The following is a 10,678-nucleotide window of genomic DNA, read 5'->3' as shown; positions in this document are numbered from 1 at the left end:
TTACAAGGATGTTGCCAGGGTTGGAGGATTTGAGCTATAGGGAGAGGCTGAACAGGCTGGGGCTGTTTTCCCTGGAGTGCCGGTGGCTGAGGGGTGACCTTATAGAGGTTTACAAAATTATGAGGGGCATGGATGGGATAAATAGACAAAGTCTGTTCCCTGGGATCGGGGAGTCCAGTTCTAGTGGGCATAAGTTTAGGATGAGAGGGGAAAGATATAAAAGAGACCTAAGGGGCAACTTTTTCACGCAGAGGGTGGCACATGTATGGAATGAGCTGCCAGAGGATGTGGTGGAAGCTGGTACAATTGCAACATTAAGAGGCATTTGGATGGGTATATGAATAGGAAAGTTTTGGAGGGATATGGGCCAGGTGCGGCAGGTGGGACTAGATTGGGTTGGGATATCTGGTTGGCATGGACAGGTTGGACCGAAGGGTCTGTTTCCATGCTGTACATTTCTATGATTCTATGACTTCAGTTGACCTTCCTATCCCCCTACATCCACTTACCTCACTTATTGTATTCCTTGCATATTTATGCCATCAATCCAGTTAACTTACTCACCTTACCCCTTCCTAATTATGTCAGCTACCTTTAAACCTTACCTACTATCTCACCCAGCCACCCACTTTGACTATTTATCTCACCAATCTTTTCCACTGATACACTGAGACATTTGCTTATCCATTCATTGACATATGTATTCACTAACACCAACATTCATTTTAATTAGTTGCAACTTTCAAGTAAATTACATTCTCTGAAATGATACTATTTGAAACCACATTTTCTTGTGATCCTGTGAATAGACTGATAAATTCCAGAGATAAATAATAATTCCCTGCATTATTAAAAAAAACAAAATTCACAAATCATAAATCACCTGTAGATACCTCCTCCAGTGGCACTGTCAACAAATTATATACTTGATTTAATACAAAATATTCTCATATAGCCTGTGTATTGTTATGAAGTTGAAGAAGTGTACTGTAACTTTAAGAGAGAGTGAAAGCTGTTTTGCACTGAGAGCTTGCATGCACTGTCATGTGACTGATTAGCAGTCTCAGAGTGTACTGGAAAATTGAAAATATGCTATATTTGATTGTGAAAGAAATACCTGAGTTTTGGTCGCTGTTTTGACAACTATTTGAATTGAACCATCATTTTAAATTATGCCCCAGGATACCAAAACCAATCGATTTTGAATTTATTGTTTTGCCGACCTCGAACCAATGAGACGATCCGTGCTGGGCGTATAAAGAAGCAGACATTTTGACAGTTTGACAGAGAGACTAATTGCTATCATTGGAGTAATTGCCAGCAAAACACTCTCTGTCAAAGACACCTTTCTCTTATGAAACATTTTTGCAACAAAGACTGAAGATGACCCAGGGAAATCTTCTGCCAGACGAAGAGAGACACCTACGACAGCCACTATGTGGTTTTGAAATTAAGTTGATGCAATTTTAATATGGGCTTTTATTGGAACAGTATATTGTTGGAAAGTTGGATGCAGATAACAAACATTTAAGAGAAAGGAGGCTGAGAGTTGTAAATAGTTGTTGTTTAATGTTCATTTTTAGAGTTAAAGAATAAATTGATTTTATTTCTTTAAATAGTGGAAATTGGGGGTTCTCTGTCATTCATACGTTAACAGATTACAAAGCGAGGTGAGCTTTTCTGGGTGCTTGGTTTAACTAGCAAACGGGTTCACTGCTGTTTCGTAACAATAGTGATTGAATGGATAAGAAGCAAAAACATTTCCGAGCTGTGAAATCAAAGTTTTGTTTGGAACAACGTGACCAAGAGTTGTTTGATTTTGTTCTGAAGAAGGGTCACTGGACATAAAATAGTAACTCTGTTTTCTTTTTGCAGATGCTGCCAGACCTGTTAAGTTGTCCAGTGATTTCTGTTCTTGTTTCATTTTATTTTGTACAAAACATAATGGTAACTCCTTAATGTGATACAAAGTGTTAAAATGGATTGTGTATGAATATATCTGCCTTGATGTACTTCTTCTCATCAGCTTTTCGAAGAAACATTAGACACTTACAAAGCTTCAGAAGCTTTATACTTTCGCCCAAATATGGCAACTTCAGAATTAAAAGGGAACATGATTCTTGTACGGATTCCATTTGCTGATGTCTCTGGGATTTTTACTTAAAGTCTTGCAGAATCCTCCATTGAAAGATTAACATATAAATCAGAAGAAGACAAGTGAGTATTGTTTTGGTCATTATCAAAAACAGAAGGTAAATCATACTTCTGTTTTTGGCTTGGTGAGAGTTGCCCTAATATTTTTGGATGGATTGTTACTGGGAGATTCAATGATATTTCACTCTGTATTTTACCAAACATGCCTCAGTAACTACATACTCTTCCCTTATGTATCCCTTGTCTCTGATTCTATCCCCATCTTACCATGTGCCATTCCCACAATAACTAGTCACTCACCAGAATATCCGCCAAGAGACCAGCTCTCCTTGTTCAATGGCAAGACAGGGAAAAGCAAGGCTGTTTTGAATATCTCAGTAGACTCAGTGAGTGAGCACTAGTGAGTGAATAGCCTGGAGATGCAGCCTGGTCCAGTCAATGAGCTGGATATGTATCCCTTAGCACACAGTATCCTTGCTGCACCATTACAATGAGATTTGCCAGTGCAGCCCAAGGTGCACCATTGAAGCACCGAAGCATTCTGTAAGTGCATCAGAGATGTGCCATGAGAGTTCTTGGAGGCTTCCATGTACCAGATGCCAATGTCCGTGGACATGGGTTACATTTAGCTTGTGCCCATGGTGAGATGTTGGCGCCCACTATCCCAAGTGTAGGTCCTTTAGAGAGTGTGATGAGTTGAAGTCAGCTTTTATTACCCTGTCAAGAATTCTCACCAAAAGTCACATAACACCAGATTAATAGTCCAACAGGTTTATTTTAAATCACAAGCTTTCGGAACTCCTTCGACTTCACCTGATGATGAGGTAGCACTCTGAAAGCTTGTAATTTCAAATAAACCTAAGAGACTATAATTTGGCATTGTGTGACTTTTGACCTTGCCTCTTTAGTCCCACACCGGCACCTCCACATTAAGAATTCTCACGTCCAGCTTGTTCGGCATGCTTGGTAGGAAAGGAGGCTGGATATTAATGAAGCAAGTCACGATGTTAATAAGGTATTTAGAAAGCTATAATCCCCCATAATTGGCTGCTGTCTAGCGAGAAGCTCAGCATTACATTAATAATGGAGCAAGACACTCTCAAAGGCAGCATGGGCCTGATTGGACTTCACTCCTGATTCTACCACATTGCTCAGCGCTTGAAAAGATTTCACCCAGGGGGTTCTGATGATGATCAGAAGACTAGGGTCAATAAAGCATATGTGGTCTCAGGTTCCTCACATCAGCTGAATCATTGACTTCCTTAGTAGGAAGACAGAAGTTTCAGGAAGATAGGAGAGCAATAAAAAATTATGACACTGTTGACTCAGAAATGGAAACAGACAAAAGAAAGATAGTCTATTCAGTATAAGACTGGTTATGTGATCTGAGACTACCCCCTATGAAGTGAATTACACAATGAAGATGTCTCAGGAAATTACTGGTACTGTCCACAGTTTTAATGACTGGAACATCAAGCCCTGTAGTCAAGCTATGTTTTCTGTGGCTTTGGAAGGATATTTCCATCTTGTAGCTATGGTGGTAATGCATCCATGTTAAATAACAAAACACTTCTTACAGTAGCAGTTTCAACCCACTTATCAGATGAAAATCAGTGTTGTAATAGACTTCAAAAGCAATAAATACATTTCTACCATTTCTGTTGCAACTGTCACAGATCGAGTTCTGTGAACTTTAAATCTTCAAATCCTTAATTTGTTCAAGGAATGTTATCGCTCTGTTTCTGGTGAGGCCAGCCGGCAAGCCAGTAAAAAGCACCAGGACAAAAGATGGACTCTCTCACTCTGAGCATTGCCAGACAGCCCATTGTCAAAAAGAAACTGAACAAAAGAATTTCAACTAGCCAAAAGTCCAGAAATGATCATTCAATTATCAATGTTCCACTATTTACTATTTACTCTTCGTGAACAATCTTGAGAGACTTATCAGTCGATCTTCCATTATTTAGCTGTTTGGACACATAGAATCATAGAGATGTACAGCATGGAAACAGACCATTTGGTCCAACTTGTCCATGCCAACCAGATATCCCAACCCAATCTAATCCCACCTGCCAGCACCCGGCCCATATCTCTCCAAACCCTTCCTATTCATATACCCATCCAAATGCCTCTTAAATGTTGCAATTGTACCAGCCTCCACCACATCCTCTGGCAGCTCATTCCATACACAAACCACCCTCTGCGTGAAAAAGTTGCCCCTAAAGGTCTCTTTTATATCTTTCCCTCTCACCCTAAACCTATGCCTTCTAGTTCTGGAGTCCCTGACCCCAGGGAAAAGACTTTGCCTATTTACCCTATCCATGCCCCTCTATAAGGTCACCCCTCAGCTTCCGATGCTCCAGGGAAAACAACCCCAGCCTGTTCAGCCTCTATCTGTAGCTCAGATCTTCCAAACCTGGCAGCATCCTTGTAAATCTTTTCTGAACCCTTTCAAGTTTTACAACATCTTTCTGATAGGAAGAAGACCAGAATTGCATACAATATTCCAACAGTGGCCTAACCAATGTCCTGTACATCCACAACATGACCTCCCAACTCCTGTACTCAATACTCTGACCAATAAAGGAAAGCATACCAAATGCCTTCTTCACTATCCTATCTACATACGACTCCACTTTCAAGGAGCTATGAACCTGCACTCCAAGGTCTCTTTGTTCAGCAACACTCCCTAGGACCTTACCATTAAGTGTAGAAGTCCTGCTAAGATTTGCTTTCCCAAAATGCAGCACCTCACATTTATCTGAATTAAATTCCATCTGCCACTTCTCAGCCCATTGGCCCATCTGGTCCAGATCCTGTTGTAAGCTGAGGTAACCCTCTTTGCTGTCCACTCCACCTCCAATTTTAGTGTCATCTGCAAACTTACTAACTGTACCTCTTATGCTCGCATCCAAAGTGACAAAAAGTAGAGGACCCAGCACCGATCCTTGTGGCACTCCACTGGTCACAGGCCTCCAGTCTGAAAAACAACCCTCCACCACCACCTTCTCTCTTCTACCTTTGAGCCAGTTCTGTATCCAAATGGCGAGTGCTCCCTGTATTCCATGAGATCCAACCTTGCTAACCAGTCTCCCTTGAGGAACCTTGTCGAACGCCTTACTGAAGTCCATATAGATCACGTCTACTGCTCTGCCCTTATCAATCTTCTTTGTTACTTCTTCAAAAAACTCAATCAAGTTTGTGAGATGTGATTTCCCACACACAATGTTACTTTTGATCTGTCTATTTTGTTTTATTCTCGTGTACAGCATGTAATCAATTCATTCTTTGTTAACTCAAGAAAGCCTGGTTAAGTTGACTGCTTTTAGAGCATAACTTTATTTGTTTGCAAGAGAGGAGACCTTTTGCAAATCAGTTTTGTTGGACCACCAAGAGGGTGGGTATATAAAGAAGGAAGCTGATTTGTCTCTCCTCATCGTGGGCTTAACACTTTGACATATCCAACCGGAACTGTAATAAATTGGGAAATTTCACCTGGGGTCTGGTCAAAACATGCCATTGATTGTTAAGGACAGAATACATTTTCTTTTGGCAGAGATAGTCATTGCCTGGTGCAATTCTTAAATGCCACTTGTCAGCTCAAGCTTGAATATTGTCCAGGTCTTGCTGTATATTGACACAGATTAATTTGGTATTTAGGGAGTTGCTAGAAATTGTATGGTCATGTGAAAATCTCCCCATCTGACTGTACAATGGAAAGAAGATTATTGATGAAGTCACTGAAGGTGCCTGAATCTCTTGTAGTACACTAGTACAGTCTCTACCTTTAAGCCAGAAGGTTTAAGTCCTGCGTACCCCAGAAGTATGTAAAAATATGTGTTAATTAGTAAGTATCTACCGTGATAAACTCCTGTAGTGATGTCTTGGGATTGAAATGGTTAACAATCACAACCATCCTCCTTTCTGCTGGTCTGATCCAATCAATGGAATGGTTTCCCCCCCGATTTTCATTGACTTCAATTTTGTGGGCACTCCTATATATCATACTTCATCAAATACTGCTTTGACGTCAAGGGCAGTCATTATCAACTCCCCTCTGAGCTCAGCTGTTTTGTTCATGTTTGTATCAATGCTATCATGATGTCAGGAGCTAAAAGCCCTGGCTAAACCCAAAGTAAATATCAGTGAATAGATTATTCCTTTGTGAATGCTGCTTGTTAACACTGTCAACAAACCTTTCCCCACTTTGCTGAAGATCTGCGTTAATTGATAGACTCATTGGCCGTGGTGGATTTATTGTAATTTTCATTGACTGGATACACCTTGGCAAGTTTTGCACATTATCAGGTAGATGTCAGTGTAATGGACCAGCTTGGCCAGTAACATGGGGTGGCTATTTCTGGAAGAGGAGTCTTACCTTTCCACACTGATCAAGGTTCTCAAAAGAAATACCTGCATTGGCATCTATCAGCTGAAGGTTGTTACAGGACTAGTGCTATGAAGGGATAGAGGTACTGTACCTTTAAGAGAGTTGAAAAGCTGGCAAAGACTTAGAGAAGCACTGAGGGTCCGGAACACGATAACAACGTAATGATTGGTTGAAACATTTAGCAGTAGCTGTGTTGCATGATACAAAAACAAATTCAAATTTGGTCAATCAGTTTAAATTATGCCCCAAAATACCAAACTCCAATCAAGTTTGAATTTAGTATTTTGATAATATTAAAACCAATGAAACAATCTGATGTTTTGGGGGTATAAAACCGGATATTTTTGAACAGTTGAGAGAGAACTACCAAAAAACCAACAGATGTAGGTTGCTAGTTTAAGAGTTCTCTGAGAGGTACCTGTCTGGAGAAGGAGTTTGCACAGCAAAACATCGAAGCTGACCTGGAGAGACAATCTGCAGAGGAAAATCTACAGAGGAAACTGGGCAAAGCTGATTAGTTTTGAAATATGTTTTATTTTTAATCTTAATTGGGATTTTTTTGGATTGTAGGATTGTCGAGTGGGAGGTAAAGGATAGGTTTAAGAGAAAGGAGTTGTAAATATTTGATAGTTTTAATATTCTCTGTTAGACTTAAAGGATACATTTTTAATTGAAATATTTACCTATGGGATAGTTCTTTGCCTCTCTAACAGATTACAGCACGGGGTGAATCTTTGTTGTGTTGCTGGTTAAAATTAGCAGAGGGGTTTACCCCATGTCATCACACTGGGCAATTGTCCAGCTGGCCAAGAATACCATTAGCTTCTCCACTAGTTGGTTCACATGCACTTCTGCAGGGAAACACAGATCCTAAACATCCTCCAAAGGACATGAGGATGAGAAGAACCTAATTAGTCAAACCACCACAGCATCTATCTCTATGTCTCAAGGATGGCTTCAGTAAAAAAGTCTTTTAATTAAGTGGAAACCTTAGAGGAAGCTGTTGTGTGTGGATTTAATAGCTGTCTGCTATATCGTTAGTAGTGTTGGATGTTGTTAAATTACATGAGTATGGGACCCAGTGGAAGAAACTGCTAATAAAAGCTGAAAGAATTATGGATGCTGGAAATCACAAAACAAAATCAGAAATCATTGGAAAAACTCAGCAGGTCTGACAACATCTGCGGAGAGAAATCAGTGTTAATGTTTTGGTCCAGTGACCCTTCCTTAGAACTCAGTTTCCGTTTTTGTTTAAGGTCCGAATGAAGCCCAGTTCAACACAATGCAAATAATTAATAAGTGTCACTCAATTTGCACCAGCATGTTGTCGACCTCTTGTTTGTCTAAGGCTACTAGAACCTGTTTGTGATAGTTTTACAGTAGGTTTTTCCCTCCTGTTGAATCTTTGACAATCTGACCCAGTCCAGCAGATATGTCCTTTAAGACTTAGGCAGCTCAAACCATAGTGGTGCTAAAAACTACACCCGCTGAAGGGCATTAAAGTTCCCATTCCAGAGTGCATACTGTGCCTTTGCCACTCTTGGTGCTTTTTACAAACACTAGTTTCATACAATTGAATGACTTGCTGAACCTTTTCAAAATACATTTAACATCAAACACATTGTTATGCGTCTGAAGTCTCTTGCAGGCCAGAGAACAAGTAAGGACAGCAGATTTCCTTCTCTAAAGTTAGTGAATCAAATATGTTTTCCAGACAATTTACAGTGATTTCATCATCACCGTTATTGGGCTTAATTTTTACTTTTAGATGTTATTAATTGAAATTAAGTTTCGCCAGTTGCCATGGTAGGATTTGAATCGTTGCTCACAGAGCCTGTATTTCTAGATTACTTGTCCAGCGACATTACCACCAGTCATTGCCTCCCCCAAGATGTCCACCACTGGGATACAAATCCTCTTCACCCACTCAGCCACACTGGAGTAATGGATTGGGCTCTCCCTTTCAGGCTATCGAATTGGAACTTCTCAGGATATATTTGCATCTACCATGCAACTATAATAGACTTGTGGACGAGTTGTTCTTGCTGGAATCCTGTGAGCAGTTCAATAAAATAAAGACTGTGAAAGATCCATTGCTGTACATCTTGAATAATTTGCCTTTCCTGCTACGTTTGCTCTCCTGCTATTGTAACTGCAGGGCAGCATTTCCTAATAGCATAAGATGTTTTGTAACTCTGCAGGATGACACAATTTAAATGAAAATGTCAGCTATTACACAAGTTCAGAGAGTTTGCATCTTTTCTCATCTTCACACAACTTGGCTTTACAACCACAAAATAGATTTTTTTTAATGTCCCCATGAATTGTCCAACATTTACTGATCAGCTGTTTTATGTAATTTAGTTAGCACCCTCTGAATTCTCTGATTTAATCAGAGCTTTCAGTTGGGTTCCAATTGTAGAGGAATTACCCAGCAGACCCTTCAATTTCCTTAGAAGCTCCTCTGGACTGTGCTACGATGGGGATTTCACAGACTTCCTTGATGCTCAACTCCTATCTAGGCTGGAATAGTGACTGTTTGCTATCATAAATCCAGGCCATAATTTGTATTTTATTGTTTGCAGATGATATAGATTAACAGATAATGTGCTTGTTCATAGTATTGTATCAGTCAATAAAGGGAGAATAACAAGCATTGAGTTCTGACGAAGAGTCACTAGACTGGAAGCAATACCTTGGTTTTTCTTTATGCAGATGCTGGCAGACCTGCTGAGTTTCTCTGGATTTCCGACATCTGCAGTTCTTTGTTTTTAGTAAAGGAAGAATACTTCCTTTTCGTTGAAAATAAGCAGAAGGCTATTGACTTTTTGCATAATTAGTAAAGGATTTATTTGGAATGAAGTGCTCTTACATTTTGATCTGCTTCATGGAGCAATAGTAAAAAAGCTCATTAGAAATACAATTAGGCAAAAGTATGAATTGGATGAGATTTGCCAGCCCTTGCCTGCCTTAATTGTGCTGCTGCTGAATATGTGCGTAGGTCAGAAACATCAGCTGAGGAAGCAGTCAGACAATAGCTATATCTTCCAAAGAGTGAACTACATGTGAAAACGGTCCATATTAATATCTATCCCAAGTGTTTAAGGTATATGGCAATTTACATAGGCGACATTTAGAAATACGGACGTGGGTCTCACCAGATATTTGATCAATGGATTTTAGGTTCTTATTTTGACTGCTTATCTTCAGATATCAATATTTTGTTCATTCAGGAAAAAATACTGTTTGTTGTAGACAACAAAATAAATTAACTTCCTGTCAAAACAACTTAATGTCACCATACAATTACCAAATCACATTTCAAGTAGAAACTGTGGATATTTGATCCAGAGAGATATAGGCAATGCTTTTGTTTTCAGCTATAAAAATTGCAAGAGATTTGCCAGTTGAAAGGAAGAAATGAATTTAAGTTGCTTCTTTGTAGAATAATGAAGAGGTATGAACCGTTTCTGTTATATTGCATTTATGACATGTAGAACATTGCTTTTGAAGTTATCATTTTGATTAGTACCAGTGAAATATGTATTTACAGTGTTAGCATTAAGACTTTGAAAAACATCTAATAAGTGCTTCTGTGACAGTGACCTAAATAAATAGGCACATCATGCCATTTGCTCAGAACAAGCAATTTGTTCTTATCATCTTGCCCAATACACACATATATCTATATTTTATACATATAGATAGATTTAAGCTAACGCTAATCTAAAAAGATTTTACCATTGAAAAGTGGCAGTGAAAATGCACTGGTTGTGATCCTAGCATGATATCAACAAAGCATCTCCTAATACTCTCCAATAAAAATAATATTAGAATTGGTGTCAGGAGAAAGGAACTTAATTTATACAGAACAAGAGGGTACTCATTTGAGTGGAAAACATGACAATATTTCAAAAGCTCCAACAACCCTTAGGCTGAGAAGTGTCAGATGGAATTTAATTCAGATAAATGCGAGATGCTACATTTTGGGAAAGCAAATCTTAGCAGGATTTCTACATTTAATGGTAAGGTCCTAGGGAGTGTTGCTGAACAAAGAGACCTTGGAGTGCAGGTTCATAGCTCATTGAAAGTGGAGTCACGTGTAGATAGGATAGTGAAGAAGGCGTTTGGTAT

This window comes from Chiloscyllium plagiosum, chromosome 23 (genome assembly GCF_004010195.1).
Source record: "Chiloscyllium plagiosum isolate BGI_BamShark_2017 chromosome 23, ASM401019v2, whole genome shotgun sequence".
NCBI classification, from domain to species: Eukaryota; Metazoa; Chordata; class Chondrichthyes; order Orectolobiformes; family Hemiscylliidae; genus Chiloscyllium; species Chiloscyllium plagiosum.
This window is presented reverse-complemented; position numbering follows the sequence as displayed.